Source organism: Periophthalmus magnuspinnatus, chromosome 16 (assembly GCF_009829125.3).
Source record: "Periophthalmus magnuspinnatus isolate fPerMag1 chromosome 16, fPerMag1.2.pri, whole genome shotgun sequence".
NCBI lineage: Eukaryota > Metazoa > Chordata > Actinopteri > Gobiiformes > Gobiidae > Periophthalmus > Periophthalmus magnuspinnatus.
In genome coordinates this window covers 10,248,656-10,264,265 of record NC_047141.1, presented here as the reverse complement: position 1 = coordinate 10,264,265, position 15,610 = coordinate 10,248,656, and the positions used below count along the sequence as shown (strand labels likewise).

Below are 15,610 nucleotides of genomic sequence, written 5' to 3'. Positions count from 1 at the left end.
ATACTTGCAACGCCTGTAGCCTTCACGATCTCCTGCCCTGAAAGCCATCTCCTTTTCCCTCCTCAAATGTCTAAGTCTGGGTGTGAACCAGGGTTTGTCGTTGTTAAAAGTCACCCTGGTGCATGATGGAATGATGCTGTCCTCACAGAACTGAATGTATGACGTCACAGTATCTGTGTACTCATCCAAACTGTCTGTGGCAGCCTTAAACACATCCCAGTCTGTAGTGTCCAAACACGTGCGAAGCTCCTCCACAGCCTCACTGGTCCACTTCTTAGAAGTCCTCACAGCAGGTTTGGAGAGTTTCAGCCGTTGTTTGTAAGCAGGGATGAGGTGAACCATGACGTGATCAGAGTATCCTAGAGCAGCGCGGGTCACGGCTCTGTAGGCTCCACTGACCGTTGTGTAACAGTGATCCAGCGTCTTCTGCTCTCTCGTCGGGCAATTAATAAACTGTTTATATTTGGGTAGTTCCTGGCTCAGATTTCCCTTATTAAAATCCCCCATTAAAATCAGTAAAGAGTCCGGGAAGGTTCGCTCCACATCCAGAATCTGCTCCGCGAGCACGCGCTGGGCCTCGTGCGTGTCCGCGCACGGAGGGATGTAAACAGCGGCCAGAATGAATGAAGTGAACTCACGTGGAGAGTAGAAAGGCCTACAGTTAATGAAAAGATATTCCACGGCGGGAGAGCAGTGTTGGGAGATCACAGTCACATCCGTACACCAGGCGTTGTTGATGAAGAAACAGACACCTCCACCTTTCGTCTTTCCCCCGGAGAGTCCCCGTTGTCTGTCCGCGCGGAGGAGCTGGAATCCCTCCAGTTGAAGCGCACAGTCCGGGATACGCTCATTGAGCCATGTCTCCGTGAAGCATAAGACGCAAGAGGAAGAGAAGTCTTTGTTTCTCCTCATCAGCAGCGCCAGTTCGTCCGTCTTGTTGCTGAGTGAGCGAACGTTAGACAGGAAAATTCCAGGTAGGGGCGTGCGAGCGCCGCGTCTCCGGAGGCGCACCAAGGCCCCTGCCCGCTTTCCTCGTCTTCGGCGTCTCACTCTTTTGGCCAAAGAGTGAACAAAATCTACTGCAGGAACTAAAAAGACCGGCAGTAGATCGACAGGAGTGGTAGTTCTGATGGATAAGAGCTCTTCACGGGTGTAAGAGCACGCGAACACAGGACAAACGCACAAAAACAAAAAACACACAGCGCACCAAATCACCAGGGCGACCGTACGTGGCGCCATCTTGGATCATATTCCTAAAAGCTCTGAAAAGTCGATTTTGCTGAATAGGTCTGCTTTAAAATCATATGTATACTTGTTGTGAGCGTGGGTCATCCCTCCATAGATCTGACCTGTTACTTGGTCTTATGGCTTCATCTGCTTGTCTCCATGGAAATACGCCAATGGCCTTCAGCTCTATCTATTATATTTTGTTTATTTGGGTGAATGTTTCCAAGCTACTTTCTGAAAACAATGCTACTTTAACTTTCCGCTCACAAATTAAAACGTGTACACACTCTCACAAAGTCTAAATCACAACTATCTACCAATACAACCACATTAGGTCGTTTTAAGGCGGCACAATCCTTCTATTTTCTTTGCGTTGAAGGCTCTGGCAGCAGCAGATGCCCAGCGTGCACCTGCAGATAAATCATCTCTTAACTAGCCCTATGACAAACTTCCCACGCACCAAACGCCCTTGATGAAATTGCCCATTTGGCTGAATCCCAGGCGTCCAATGCGTGTGCTCCCTTGACAGTGCATATATGTGTCCTCATTAGCACAGAGGACAATGTCTCTGTCTCTATATGGCACCAACACGTACGCTTATCCAGGCTTAAGGCACAGGCGGGGGGCATCTCAACTGCAGGGGGAGGTAGTTTTGATGCAAAGTGGGAAGATTATTGTACAATTATTATTAACGCTGAATTATTTTGGTACAGTTTCTTCTATTTATTTATTTATTTATTTATCCATTAACATATTTACCAAGATTATTTGTCTCAATCATGCATCTTACTGGCTTAGATGTTTTGTTTTGTTTTTATTTGTGGTGCAGAAAAAAATTAAGAATTATTTTGAAATATAACAAGTTGGAGTGACAGTGGTAAGACGACTCTCCACAAACCTGAAGTCTGAGGATCAATTTCAGCTCAGACCAGTGCGTACTGTCCTTAGGCAACACATTTCATGCACCTTGCCTATGTATAACTGTGGTGTGTGGGTGAGTGATAATTGTGGCCGAAGGGTCCAGTGGCACAGATTGGCAGCGTCACTTCAGTCGGTTGGCTCCAGGGCAGCAATGGCTACAGTTGCAGCTTACTACCACCAGGTGTGGAGTAAATGAAAAATGCACTGTAAAGCATTTTGCTAGTGTCCAAAAAATATGATAATCAATCAATACCAGACCACTTCGGTAGATGAGTTTGGTCATAAAATGCTCAAAATCACCATAAGACTATAGTACTATACACCGTCAAACATGTCATTATGCAGTTGTACCAGGGCAAATGAGAGTGACAGTAGAGAGAGTGTAATCCTGCAGTGAAACAGTCTGCTCTGGGCCTTTTTGGGTTTATGGAACAAACTGCAGAGGATTATAACTGCGCACATGAGCTAAACCTGACTAAGACACAACAGCCAGAAGAGAAAAAACAAATGACAACAAAAGAGAGGACTGTGCAGTTTAAGGTACTGCAACTAATGCTATACCTCAGCTGCAATGAAAATAATGGAAAAAGCAAGGAGGGAAGTTGAATCTCTCCCCAAGCCTTCATCCTAACACTTCAGCCACCGCACCTCCTCACATTCTCCTTCTCCCCTTCTTCACTGTTTAACCCCCTCAAGTGCTTGTACCTGTAGTACCTGAAGTCTTTCCTAAATGTAATGCAAAAAACACAGTGAACTATGTCACCCACTTTACGTTTAGGCGAAGGACTTTTAAGCCCCCAAAGGGAAATTTGTCCTCTGCACTTAGCTCAGGGACCCAACTCCAGATCTAGAGAATATTACCACTTGTTTTATGCAACCCAATATGCAAATTAACTGGATACAGAAAGGCCCACACGCGTCAGGAAGTCAAATCTTCTTGCTGTGAGGTGAGAGTACTAGCTTTTAGCCACTAGCCTTATACAAACAGTGGTGCATGGTCGGGGGGGCCATAGGTGCAGCTGAACAGCAGCCTCGGTCACCAAGTAAGATGTGGCAATGACAAACTGCTTTCGTCCATCACGAGAATATTGACAAGGTTATCCAGTTTGTCAGTCTGCATCCCGCTGCTCTTCATATGTTGACTTATTGTTCGATATATGTTAAATGGAGCAATACTTTTTGGGGTCAGTATTTATCGTGGGAACTTTTTCTTTGTACTAGTGGGGAACTTTTAGTTATTTTTCCATACTACCATAAGATTTGAGCTGAAGAGGGTTGAATAAATAACTTCTATGACTCATTATAGATACACGCTAGTATCTAAAGTACTCAAGTATTTAATTCTGCTATTTATTTATTTATTGCAGATCATGTTTTTAACCATAGTCTACATTTAGAATTGTTTTTTGTGGGAATAATTCTACTTTAAATTTGTTTCAATATTATCATTTATCATCTATGTCAGGGGTGTCAAACACATTTTCACCAAGGGCCACATCAGCAAAATGGCTCCTCTCAAAGGGCCAGATAAAAAAAAACCTAATTTTTTAACTTCTTAATTAACTGTTTCTGTATTTATTACTTATTCAAGTTACAAATTTTGCATAAGCACTTGGCCACGACAAGAGAAGTATGAAAAATTACAGATAGAAAAAGTCCCTGTGCTTTTCCTAAGTGTGCCAGTATTTACCACACAATGTTATATGACAGACACTATTGTATAATCGTCTTATAGAGGTCACTGCCCTCAAAACAGTATAGTCATTTGGGTTTTTGTCACAACTAAATATTTATGATTAAAATCTGACACATCATTAACTATTGAAAACGTCACCTACTTCACTGCACTGTTAAATGTTTAAAATGAATAAACCCAAAGCAAAAGAGTGAGATACTATATGGCCCATTTAAAGATGCACTATGTAACTTTTCTGGTTTGGAGGATCCACATCTCCATTTGCCTCTATTGCTTTGTCTGAATATTCCACACTATGGCATTAAACTTCCCTATAAAATGAATGCAAGGTAGATGTTTTTTTTATTGCTGAAAAATACCTTGGAAAAAACACATTCCTACAGCAAGCGCAGCCACCTCTCCACTGATCTGACTTGTAAGATGACCCGGTCAAGTAACAACCTTGTCTCCATCAAGTTAATGCCATACTGTGGAACATTCCAAGCCAACCCTTCACCATAAAAGTTACATACAGTAGTACACCTTTAAGCTTACGCATTACGCAGGGATAACTCCACACTTTAATGGAATAATTTGAACTTGAACAAGAAATATGAGCTTACACCTGCCTTAAGTATACCTGTATTATTCCTTAAGTAACACAAAAGTGCATAAAAACATAAAAAAAATACACAGAAAAGTCCTCATAAACACTCACCGACCGTTGCTTTGACGGAGGTAAACATGGTCCCAAATTCCCGACCTCTTTACGCATCTCCATCCGTGCCAGTGCGCTGTACTTTCCGGTCCTTCTCCTCTCCTTCGCGCGCTGCGTTTAACCAGACTTGTCCAACATCTGCCCGCGTCCCGTTGAGCGCCCCCCTTCCTCGTTAATGTTCCCGTTGAGCGCGCATACCTCGGGGAGTTTCGGGTAATTGCGCTACTATAATAATTCAGGTCGTTCGTGTGCGCGTGTGTTGATGCGAAAGAGTGATGCTGAGTGAACTATAGCACTGGACACTGCGCTCCTGCTGCCGATGCGCACGCAGCCCCTCCCCCTCATCTCCTCTCCTGTGCCAAAGTCCCGTTTACAACCTGCGAGCGCGTAACGAGTTTGCGCTTATCCAAAACGCACGGGAATGACTCATAACGAGCTCAAACTGTGCCGTGGTGGATTCGCAGGTTTGTGTTGTCAACTGTTTACCAGGATGACGCCTGGTTCTATATATAGAGGACCTGGGATGGCTGCGAGAGGATGCGCGGGATATTGTCACAACTGGGTCAAAGCTGCCAAACTGTTGTTTGTTTACACGCTGAGGTTTCTCTTTGTTGCTTGCAGTATAATTAGAAGATAACCAAGTGACACTTGGTTTTGATTATGATTTATAAGCTGTAACTTAGGCTATTAGTTATTGCTTGAATAAAAATTTGTATATATGTTTTAGAAACCAAAATGTAGTACTCCTTTCAAATTTCACATAATAGTTTTTGCTATGATTTTTTGCTAGTCCTATTGAGCATATGGCAAATTGCATTATGGCGTATATACCAGCTGCTCACCCTCTGAATTTTTACAGCATCAACACCTTACCCATTTGTAACTGTATTTGCAAAGGTTAAATAAATAAATAAATACTTAAAATCCATCCATCCTTTTTTTTCCCACTTGTCCAGGGCTGGGTCATGGGGGCATCAGTATTCCCTCACTCCAGACACATCCTCCAGCTCTTTAGGTGGGACCCCAAAGTGTTCTCAACTCAGCTGGCTCCTCACGACGTGGAGGAGCAGCGGCTCTACACCAAGCTCCTCCCATCTGATTGAGCTCCTCACTCTGTCTCAAAGGAAGCGCCTAGCCTCCCCACGGAGGCTGCTTGTATCTTTGTTGGTTTATACTTAAAACTGACATGCAAAATAATAAATAAAAAGTGTGCTTTCTTGCTATAAATTGTATTTCTGTCATACAGTAATTTTGAAATTAAGTATTGTTCCAGTGCATCGTGGGTTTAGTTTTAGCATGATATGTCATCGTGTCCATAAGCAACACACTTCACCCATGTGTGTTTTATGTGTGAATAACTACGACTGCAATTTTTTTTTTTTTTTTAAGAGACCACAGGCACAGTTTGGCTGGCACATTTTTGACACTTTGCCTCGGGCGGCATCAAAAGAACAACAATGCCAGGATCCATGCATTTTTTATCAGCACACAGATGCAGTGAATTGGAAGTCCCCACATAACCTTTACCTCCATCTATTTTATCATCGTTGCCTTTAGAAGAGAAAACCCTTTCAGTGATTTTGCCAACAATACCATATTTTTCTGCTGATGCCAGAGGTTTGCTGCAAAAATATTGATTTACTGATCCTCTTCTTGAGCGCTTATGATGATTGCACCTTCACGGGGTTGCCAGATACTCCCACATTCACATCCTCGACTAAAGACGTATTTGCCTCTAACAAAAACTATTGATCTATTACTTTAGATTACAATTTTAGTGTTAGAATTGAGAAGAAATATCATGATTTTACAATTATTAAGACATTTTTTGACACCATGAATAGTGAAATCCTTAAAGGCCTTGTACCCAGTTTGTCTCTGTATCTGAGCAGAATGTGTCTTGTTCTAGCACACATACACTGTATAAGCAGCTTTGAGGTCAAAATATATCTGCTGACTGCTGTCTGCATCTAATTATACGGCGTTTTATAGTCTGATAATCAGGGAGTGCGCGTGAGCATGTTGGTTGGATCACTGCAGACACTTGTTTTTCACCATTTTAAGTGAAAATTAAGTCAATTTCATTCACATAGATCACCTTCTCAGCATGTCTCACAGTATATGACAGATAAAAACACGGCACACTTACTGTTTTGAAGCATAAATTGTCTAGAATTGGTTTATTTTAGTTTATACAATAGCCAGTATGATTATTATTGATGATTTTTTTATTTTGATAATTGATTTAGCTAGTCATCGTGGGTTAAGATGGTAAAAATAATTGTTATTAATGATAATATCACAATAATTATTAACATTACCTACAAATGTTATGCATATTAATGGTCACATCTTATGCAAATTATACCTTTTGGAGCTTTTAAGCATGATATAATGTTGCACCCCTCATCAAAAACACACCTTTGTTCACATTTTCCCTGGATTGTTGTGTCATAGATAAAACTCCAGACTTCTTCTGCACATTTTTAAAGTCCATATACCATTACCGGACTCATTCTCATTGTGCTCTCGTTGAACACATGGCTGTATTAGCACAGCAGTCACGGGGGATCAGGATTCATTTATTAATTTATTTTATTTTGTTCTGACATCTAAACCCTTCACTGGAAATGGAGATGTAGATTATAACGTGTTTTTTTCCAAATTCTAATCCCTAGTGATGTGACATTCGTGAACTGTTTTAAACGATTCCTTAATTTCAACGGTTGGATCCAGATCTCATTTTTTTAAAAGAGCCGAATCTTTTTTCTAATTTGCATGCATTTTTACACTGATTAACACTGACCAGAGCAGGTGACACAAGTGAGAGATTTGAGCACAGAAAACATATTTGGCATCATAATAACAGTTACTTTTAAAATTATCATTATTGTTTTATTTCAATTACGCATCATTTGAAAGGATTAACACACTCCCACTCTCAGTTTGACCCAGTTTAAACACATTTAAGCCTTGGTCGTTTCTCTCTGTGATTAGTTTATTGTTAAAATGAGTTCTCACATTGGCTTCTGTCATATAAACACTACTAATCCCAGTGTGACCAAACGCACGTTGAAACAGGAATTAAAGCCACAAGAATGCACCATATGTGTTCTTTAATAATTATAACTTTAATATTCTGAAGAAGTCCCATGTTTAAACAACTTTTCTAGAATTGTACTTTGTTATAAGTGAAAATAACATATGATCTAGAAGACAACATGTGCATGAGTAGCTTCTTGTGGCATAACCTGACAGCTATCTTGGTAGATAACAAAATAAAATTACACAAAATGTACCACAGACAATTATAGTATTGTTCAGCGCTCCATCCCAAACCAGCAGTTCACAGCAATAGTAATAATAATATGGGTAGCACAATCCCCCCGGCGCTCTGTTGTGAGAGGATTTGTGATTTTTTTTTCTCTTTTTTTTCCGTTGGCTGCACAGTAGTGAGTGGAGGTTGGCAGGCTTCCACTTGAGTACATTACTATGAGCGCCGCCTGCGAGGAAGAGCTAAAGCAGAGCAGTGTGGGTCAGCCAAATGTGTGGAGTGGACATCACAACAGCTGGATAGAGACGGGAGGCCGCGGTGACAGGAAAAGCCCTCGCACACACATCGAGTCCATGTGTTGTGTGAGGACGAGATATACCGGTACATGGACGGAGATTTATTTTCTGGAGGCTTATAGTAATGATGGAGAAAATATAGGGTGGATTCACCTACTTAACTGCCTGTAATTGAGCTGGAAGGGACGGGGGATTCTATATGGCAGATTTAGTGTTGTGAAATGTAGATTGTTTCATTACAGGCGATAGATCTGAAACCATCGTTGTGTTCTTTATGGATAAGTGGGTTGGCCTTCACTGTGTGTTAGAAGAGAACAGCACTGTATGAAGTTTATCTATAAGGGACTACTTCAAAAACTGCCACAATACCTCATCTGCTTGTTAATCTTTGATACACATTTAACACCAGATCACAAGACTGTATAAGGCTAAGGACGAGCTGCACCAAAACTGAGACAGGAAAGAGGATTTTAGCTGTTTAGTTTCACAAAAATGGAATACACTGCAAGGAAAAGACAAACTGGATACGTTGGTGACACAATTGCAGTTTAATAACCTGCTAATTAACTTTTATACACACACCTACACCTGTTTTTAATGTTTTATATGGACTTGTATACGTTAATTTTGTTTATCTGCTTCTATTAATTAAAAGAGAGCCCAATTGCTCTCATTGGGTTTCTCTGTATAAATAAAGACAAACGAAAAGAATAGAAAAACAAAGATGTTTGTCTTGGTTCTTGGTTAATATCTCTGTAATACTGGATCTATCCACGTGAAACAAAAAACTGTTATGAAATGCATGCAGTGTCTACTGTGTCAGGAAAAATGAACTAAATGGAAGTTATTTTCTTACTGTGAAGCCAAAAAAAATCACAAAGGCATGATTGTTTTTAACATTTACTCAAGAGATTTATATGGCAGAATGACCTACAGTATTATTGATTTATTTGGTCATGCTGGTGCAGGTTAAACACTCGGAACAGATAGATTTGAACTCCATGTTCTCATTTCTACCAGTTCAGAGTATATGCATGCATAGACAGGATTGGGCAGTACTAGAAATATTGTCATGACATTTAGCATTTAACCTTGTGTTCCTTTCTTTATCTTTATTTATACAGGGGAACCCAATGAGAGCACTCGGGCTCTCTTTTTCACGGTAAATAAGTATACAACTCCATATAAAACATTAAAAACAGATGCAGGTGTGTGTATAAAAGTTTGTTATTAGATTATTAAATTGCGATTGTGTCACCAAAGTATCCAGTTTGGCTTGTCTGTGCAGTGTATTCCATTTTTGTGACGCAAAACAGCTAAAAGCCTTGTTCCCGTCTCAGTTTTGGTGCAGCTAGTCCTTGGCCTTATACAGTCATGAGATCTGGTATTAAATGCTCTGGTACCAATAATTAACAAGCAGGTATTTTGGCATTTCTTGAAGTAGTCCGTTATCAATACATTACATACAGTGCTGTTCTCTTCTGACAGACAGTGATGTCCAACCCACTGTATTTGTATTGAAAATATAACAGATGACCACGTAAGGCCACGAAACGATATCAACGACCGGTAACTCTGAAGCAGTTTACGAGTTTTGTCAATAATACTTGATTTGGTGGGAAAATACCTGTGTATTCAAGTCAAGTGGCAGTTTGTTGAAAAAGTTGAGAGAAAAAGTACAAGAAATACAGGAAGTAACAGTGAGTTCTAAGATGGAATCCCTCTACACCATGGAGAAAATTTACATGCAAGTATAGGCCTGTCACTCCAACACATTTTGAAGATCGATATACCACTGAAGTAAATATAGACGATAAACAATAATACTGAAACTGATTTATTTCACTGACACAACAACCCAAGAGCAGAAAAAAAAAGAAAAAGTCATGAGCTGAAATAAATAAACAGCAGAATTAAACACTTTAGCACTTAGTTTGTACCTGTAATGAGCCATAGTAGTTATTAATTCAACCTTTTACAGCTTAAATCACAAACAAAATAACCACAAATTTCCCAGTAGTGGAAAGAAAAAGTGCACACGATAAATACTGACCCCAAAAAGTACTGCTTTCACATACTGGACACTTCTTTTTGAGCTTAAATAAATTGATATAGTAATAATTGTAACAGGTATATGCTTTAAACGAAATATAAACCAGTCTTCATAAAACATGGTAAGCACACACACACACACATAGCCTAGCATATCTGAATGTTCATAAGGGGAGACAGTGCTGCTGATGTGAATGCTTTCGGAGGCGGACTGAATAATATAGAAGCTTGGAGTTTCACTGCTCTCCCCAAACCGCCCAGTTTGAAATGTTAATGTGCTCTTTGACAGACTGCCTGCTCCGGGGGATACACGCTCAGATCTGCAGACAGCATTTTAAAAGCAGTTTGTTGATGTGTGTAATAACCGCAAGCAGAAATGTAGGCCAACTCTTATGTTACCTTGTGAATAAAATAATAAATACTGTATATTGGGAACTATTTTAAGGCTGCAGAGCATTTCAAATGCTGCTTAGGTCAAAGATACGGGAGAGGGAAAATGGTTGCTAGGAATGTATTTTTAAACTTAAAAGGAGAACTATGTAACTTTTCTGCTGAAGGGTCCACCACTGCCTGCTTGACTCTTTGGGTATGTTATTCATGTGCCTGGAATGTGCCAGAGTATGGCATTAAACTATCTTGTATGTATTCATTTAAAGATGCTTTTATTGCTTAAAAATATCTTAAAAACATGCTTTCTTACTTTGAGCGGGGTCACCTTTCCACAGAGCTGACTTGTAACTTGGTCTTGGTCACCTGTTTGTCTCCATGGATATAGATCAGTTTACCATACTGTGGAACATTCATGGCAAAGAAATAGCATCTCTATGTACTTTTAAACAAGCTAGTACTTATGTAATTTTTATCCAGAAACAGATTCGTTCTTTCTTTGGCTATGATCTTCAGTATGTCATTAACTTTCGATTTCCATGGAATCGTGCAGGTGACATGCCTCCGGAAAGTTAGATACTGTAACTTTAAGAAAATACAAAAGTTGAAATTGACAAATCCAGAAATTGTCGACAGTCACTAATGGGCATTTTCAGGGAAGGTGCTGGCTGAGGTACATTATCTTCATTATAGATACAATTCTCCTCAGTATTTGACCCATCCATCATTGCAGTGAGGGCAATGAAGGATGTCATGTTTAATTCTCCAGGATCTTGGTTCTTAGTTGGAAGATGAGCCTAATTACATTATTATATGGGCTGACGTTTTACAAATTGTGAGACTAAAACTGCTGCCAAGTATACATGAAGAATTAAACAAAACAACAATAATTTATGCTCAATTCCTTTGACAAGATAATTGTCTGTGGGTCTGGAAACACTTTGTAGTTAGAGCACTGAAGAAGTGACAGGAAATCTTGGGGGATAAAGCCGTTTGAGACATTTGGTAAATAATTGGACTCGCAGAGGCACAGACGAGGCGATGGGGTTGGTATCACTTTATAATAACTTTATCTAGTAAAACGTGAACAAAGCTTAAATTTATAATGAACAAATACTTTATTAAGAATGATTTAACTTAGTAAGTACTTCATTAAGGGGTATGGTTAGGAGTAACTATGTTTAGGGTATTTAAAAAGTAGTTACTAAGCGGCGTGGAGCCAAATACTGATATGTCTACACTCTTTTCACTTCAGTTATATCTAAGGCTTTAAAAGTGCACTATGTAACTTTTTGAGTGGACGTTTGGTCTCTATGGAGATTTTATTGCTTTCCATTGGATGTTCCAGTATGGTATTAAAGTAATCAATCTTGCTAAGAGATACCTTCAAAAACACGCATTTTTACTGTGCAGGATCACCTCTCCATAGAGCTGATGTGCAACTTTGCCTTGTGGTGCTTTCTGGAGTTTAATATTGTGGAACATTTGAGGCATTACATCTCCATACAGACAATATCCACCAGAAAATTCAGCTTTAAACAGCAGTTATTACATTTCTGTGGAGAATTAACTGCTAACACACAACACATTTTGATCACCATGTTACCTTTTATTGTTTTGAAAATGCTATATTTGCTGAAAACAAGATATTAAAATTAGTTTCAGTTTCATTTTTGACGCTCTGTCCCTCTGGCGGTCGCTGTTCTGCGCAGAGGAGCCATGTGGGAGGAGCATGCGCTGCAGGGAACTTCCTGGTTACATAGGCTTGTGGGCGGAGCCTTAGACAAGCGATGTAATACGGTACCTAACAGAAAGGATGGTTTAAATAGCGCCTGGGAGAGGTCACAAAATCACTCAAACATGCTCGAATGATTCAGAAAACCACTTCAGTCTTTTTTTTTTTTTGATGAGGGAACAACATTATAACATGGTATAACACCTCCACTTTAAAATGTGTACATAAAACTGTGTAGTAAAGCATCCTGCTAACAACACTAGCTGCTAACATAAAAGTGGTTAGAAATTGATTTGAACACATCGAGAAAGTGAATGGATTTTACAGACACAGTGAAGCGCTTCTGGTGAAAATTCCCCGTCAAAGGAGCCTATAGACGAAACCGCAAACACCGATTTTATCCGCTGTTTGCACATGACTCTTTTTGTTAGATTTTACCTTTTTTTTTCTTCACTTGAAATAAACATGGAACTTTTTCACGGATGTCTGAGTTCACTGAAGGACCCTGTTGTGTTCGCTGTTGGCTCACGTCAGCGCTGCCCTGGTGGATGGTTAGTGCATTTGTGAAGGCTGCAGAGGAGAGATGTTCACCTTTAGAGTAGTCATGGAGCTGTAGAGCAGGAGAGAGGGGGGGCAGGATTTTAGCAGAGCCCACTCCAAATCCTAACACACTCCTCCACACTGCTCCTGTCTCCCCAGAGAGCCGGTCTGTGCCACTGTGCCAGCGGGAACATCAAGTAAACAGGAGTGACTCTGAACTGTATTCATAATGTTATCAGCAGCACATGGACTGAATAATGTTTCAGTGGAAATAAATGTGCATGTATTGGCATTTTAAGAGGCTCTATGTGTGTATATACTTTCTGGTGGTGGGTCTGCTACCTGCTTACCTCTATGGAGATGTTTTTACTTTTCCTAAAACGTTCCATAGTGTTGCATTAAACTTATTTGATAGATGCAAGATAGATTAATGCCTGGCTGTGCAACAATCCAGACAAAGCAATAACATCTGATTGATTCTTGGCCTAAATTTCTCTGCTGTATTGTCGAATTGGGCCGTGTCCAGGTTGCAGAGTCCTTTCAGATGAACCATTACATAACCCTGGTTCTATGAGTGTGTCGGCCTGGGCGGGGTCGAGCCCAGAGAGGCAGGGGCCCGATCTAAATTCTAATTTCCACAAAGACAAGCAGGAGGTTGAAATGTTGATGTTAAAGACGATGCTTAAGAGACTTTTTCTGTTTTGAAGAACGGACATACACATTAGTTAATATTGCATCATCAATCAGCTGCAGCTACTTCACTGAGAGTCTAGTTTCTTACCTAATTATTCCAGTGGGAGCTGTTCCAGATTGATATTATAGAGCTAACCAATTTAGCGCTGTTAAATCAATTAGGTTTAAGTAATAGTGCAGTTCTTTACAACACTAGACTTTCAATAGGCTTTTAATTGAACACATGCTGCAGCTGTAACACGGGCAGGTTGAAGAGGAGGTAAGTTGAAAAATACTATTTGAAATCTAACAACAATGTCTCCTTAAACCAGCTTCATCATATCATTTATATTTTTTCTGATTTGATGCAGGGACTTCAGGGCAAGGCAAGTTTATTTCTCACATCTTCAGGAAGACTGTTCTCCATGTTTAGTCCTGACTCTGGGACCAGCAGAAGGCCGGTCCCTTAAGTCCTCAGAGTGTGAGATGGTTCATGTGGCTCTAACATGTCAGAGATGTACTTTGACTTGTTACAATAAGAGCTGCTTTAAAGTCTATTCTCTGAGCCACAGGAGCCAGTGCAGAGACCTGAGCACAGTGAAGTACTAACTGGTTCTAGTCAGGACCCGAGCAGCAGTGTTCTGGATGTACTGCAGTTGTCTTAACGCTCGACTGGAGAAGCCAGTGAACAGGCCATTGCAGTAGTCTAACCTACTGGAGACAAATGCATGGATAAGTCTGGTTTTGACAGCCTGTCAAATCTGTTGACATGTTTAGCCATCCACGTGTAAGTGCATTCTTCCACACTGAGGACTCTTTTGTAACCTAACTTTGTCACAATTTTCTCAAGATATCCTTTTTTCTTTAAGTTCTAGCTAGAATGTTTATCAGTGCTACATATAGAAGAGAATTTTCTGTTTACTTCATGATGTTTTGACACATTACTCTGAAAAGTTTCCCAGGATTATTTTAGATCCAAGTTTTTCCCTTTTAATTAAGAGTTAGTTGATTAGGGTGATGTCTTCCCCGGATGATCTAAATGTTAATTGCAATTTTTGTCCATTAAAGATTCCCATTAAGAACTCATCATGTTCTGTAATTATGGGATGTATGTGCAATCAGGCCGTTTTAAAAGGATTCTGATCATGTTTACCGTGAAGGCGGGCTGATCTTTGGTTCTCTGTAGGAGGCTCTTGATTAGGGCACAACCTTTTAAATGATCGCCAACACACCCACATGGGGCTCTCTGATTGGATGGACCTGATTAGCATTTCCTGGTTCATCATGTGTTGCACTGGAGAGTTGGGGGTTACAGAAGGTAAAGAGAGGTTGGTAAGGTGAGAGAAGACTGGGGATGGAGCAAATGGTGCCTGTAGATATGTTTTAGTATTTGTATTCTGATGTGGATATGGTCTCATACTGAATAAAATATCTCTTCTTGGAAAACGAAACAGCCTTAAAACAGAAAGGACAAAGTTTTGGTGAGTGAATATTATGATTAAAGGCTCAAAAGTCTATTGTTATTGTAAGTCTTCTTCAAAGGTGTGCAATGTAAATGTTTTGGTTAGTTCAAAACCTTCTTGTCTCCATGGATATGTGGTTGATTTACTTGGGATGTTTTGGCAGGTGATGTTGCTCTGTCACAGGTCATATCTGTGGAGTGGCAAGCCCATTCAAAGTAAGATAGAATGTGTGTCATCGAATAAATAAAAGATTATGAAATGTTAATGTAATTTTCTTTGAAAGCATTAACAAAGCCAATGGGTAGCTTAGCCTTTATTGCTGCATTTGACCCATCCGTCAATGTCACGGGAGCGTCATGTCAAGAGCAGAGAGGACCCATCTCCAGATCTTGAGCTGGTCTTGAGCAGGACTACAGTATATTTTGGATAGATTACAACGCATGTGATAAAAATGTGCAAAATCAAACGTGAAATTATATAAATATAACGTTATTAAAACAGAAATACACTCCAAAAAACAATTGAAATAATAAATCAAATCTTTTGTGTTAATACAGATATCCCTACACGTCTTGCCAGCACACATTACTAATATGATTTTGTGAGTTCTGTTGATTGACAAGGTACTTCTTGGTTCTAAAATTAATATT

General features: G+C 39.9%; 1 protein-coding gene across 1 annotated transcript in view; it reads right to left on the bottom strand.

Moving 5' to 3' along the window:
- lingo4b (leucine rich repeat and Ig domain containing 4b) overlaps positions 1 to 4,584 on the bottom strand; it is a 44,486-nt gene extending 39,902 nt beyond the window's left edge. The window contains exon 1 of the mRNA XM_055227861.1: positions 4,542 to 4,584. The gene's annotated coding sequence lies outside the window, so the exon portion shown is untranslated. The remainder of the gene's footprint in view (positions 1 to 4,541) is intronic.
- Positions 4,585 to 15,610: the final 11,026 nt, after the last annotated feature.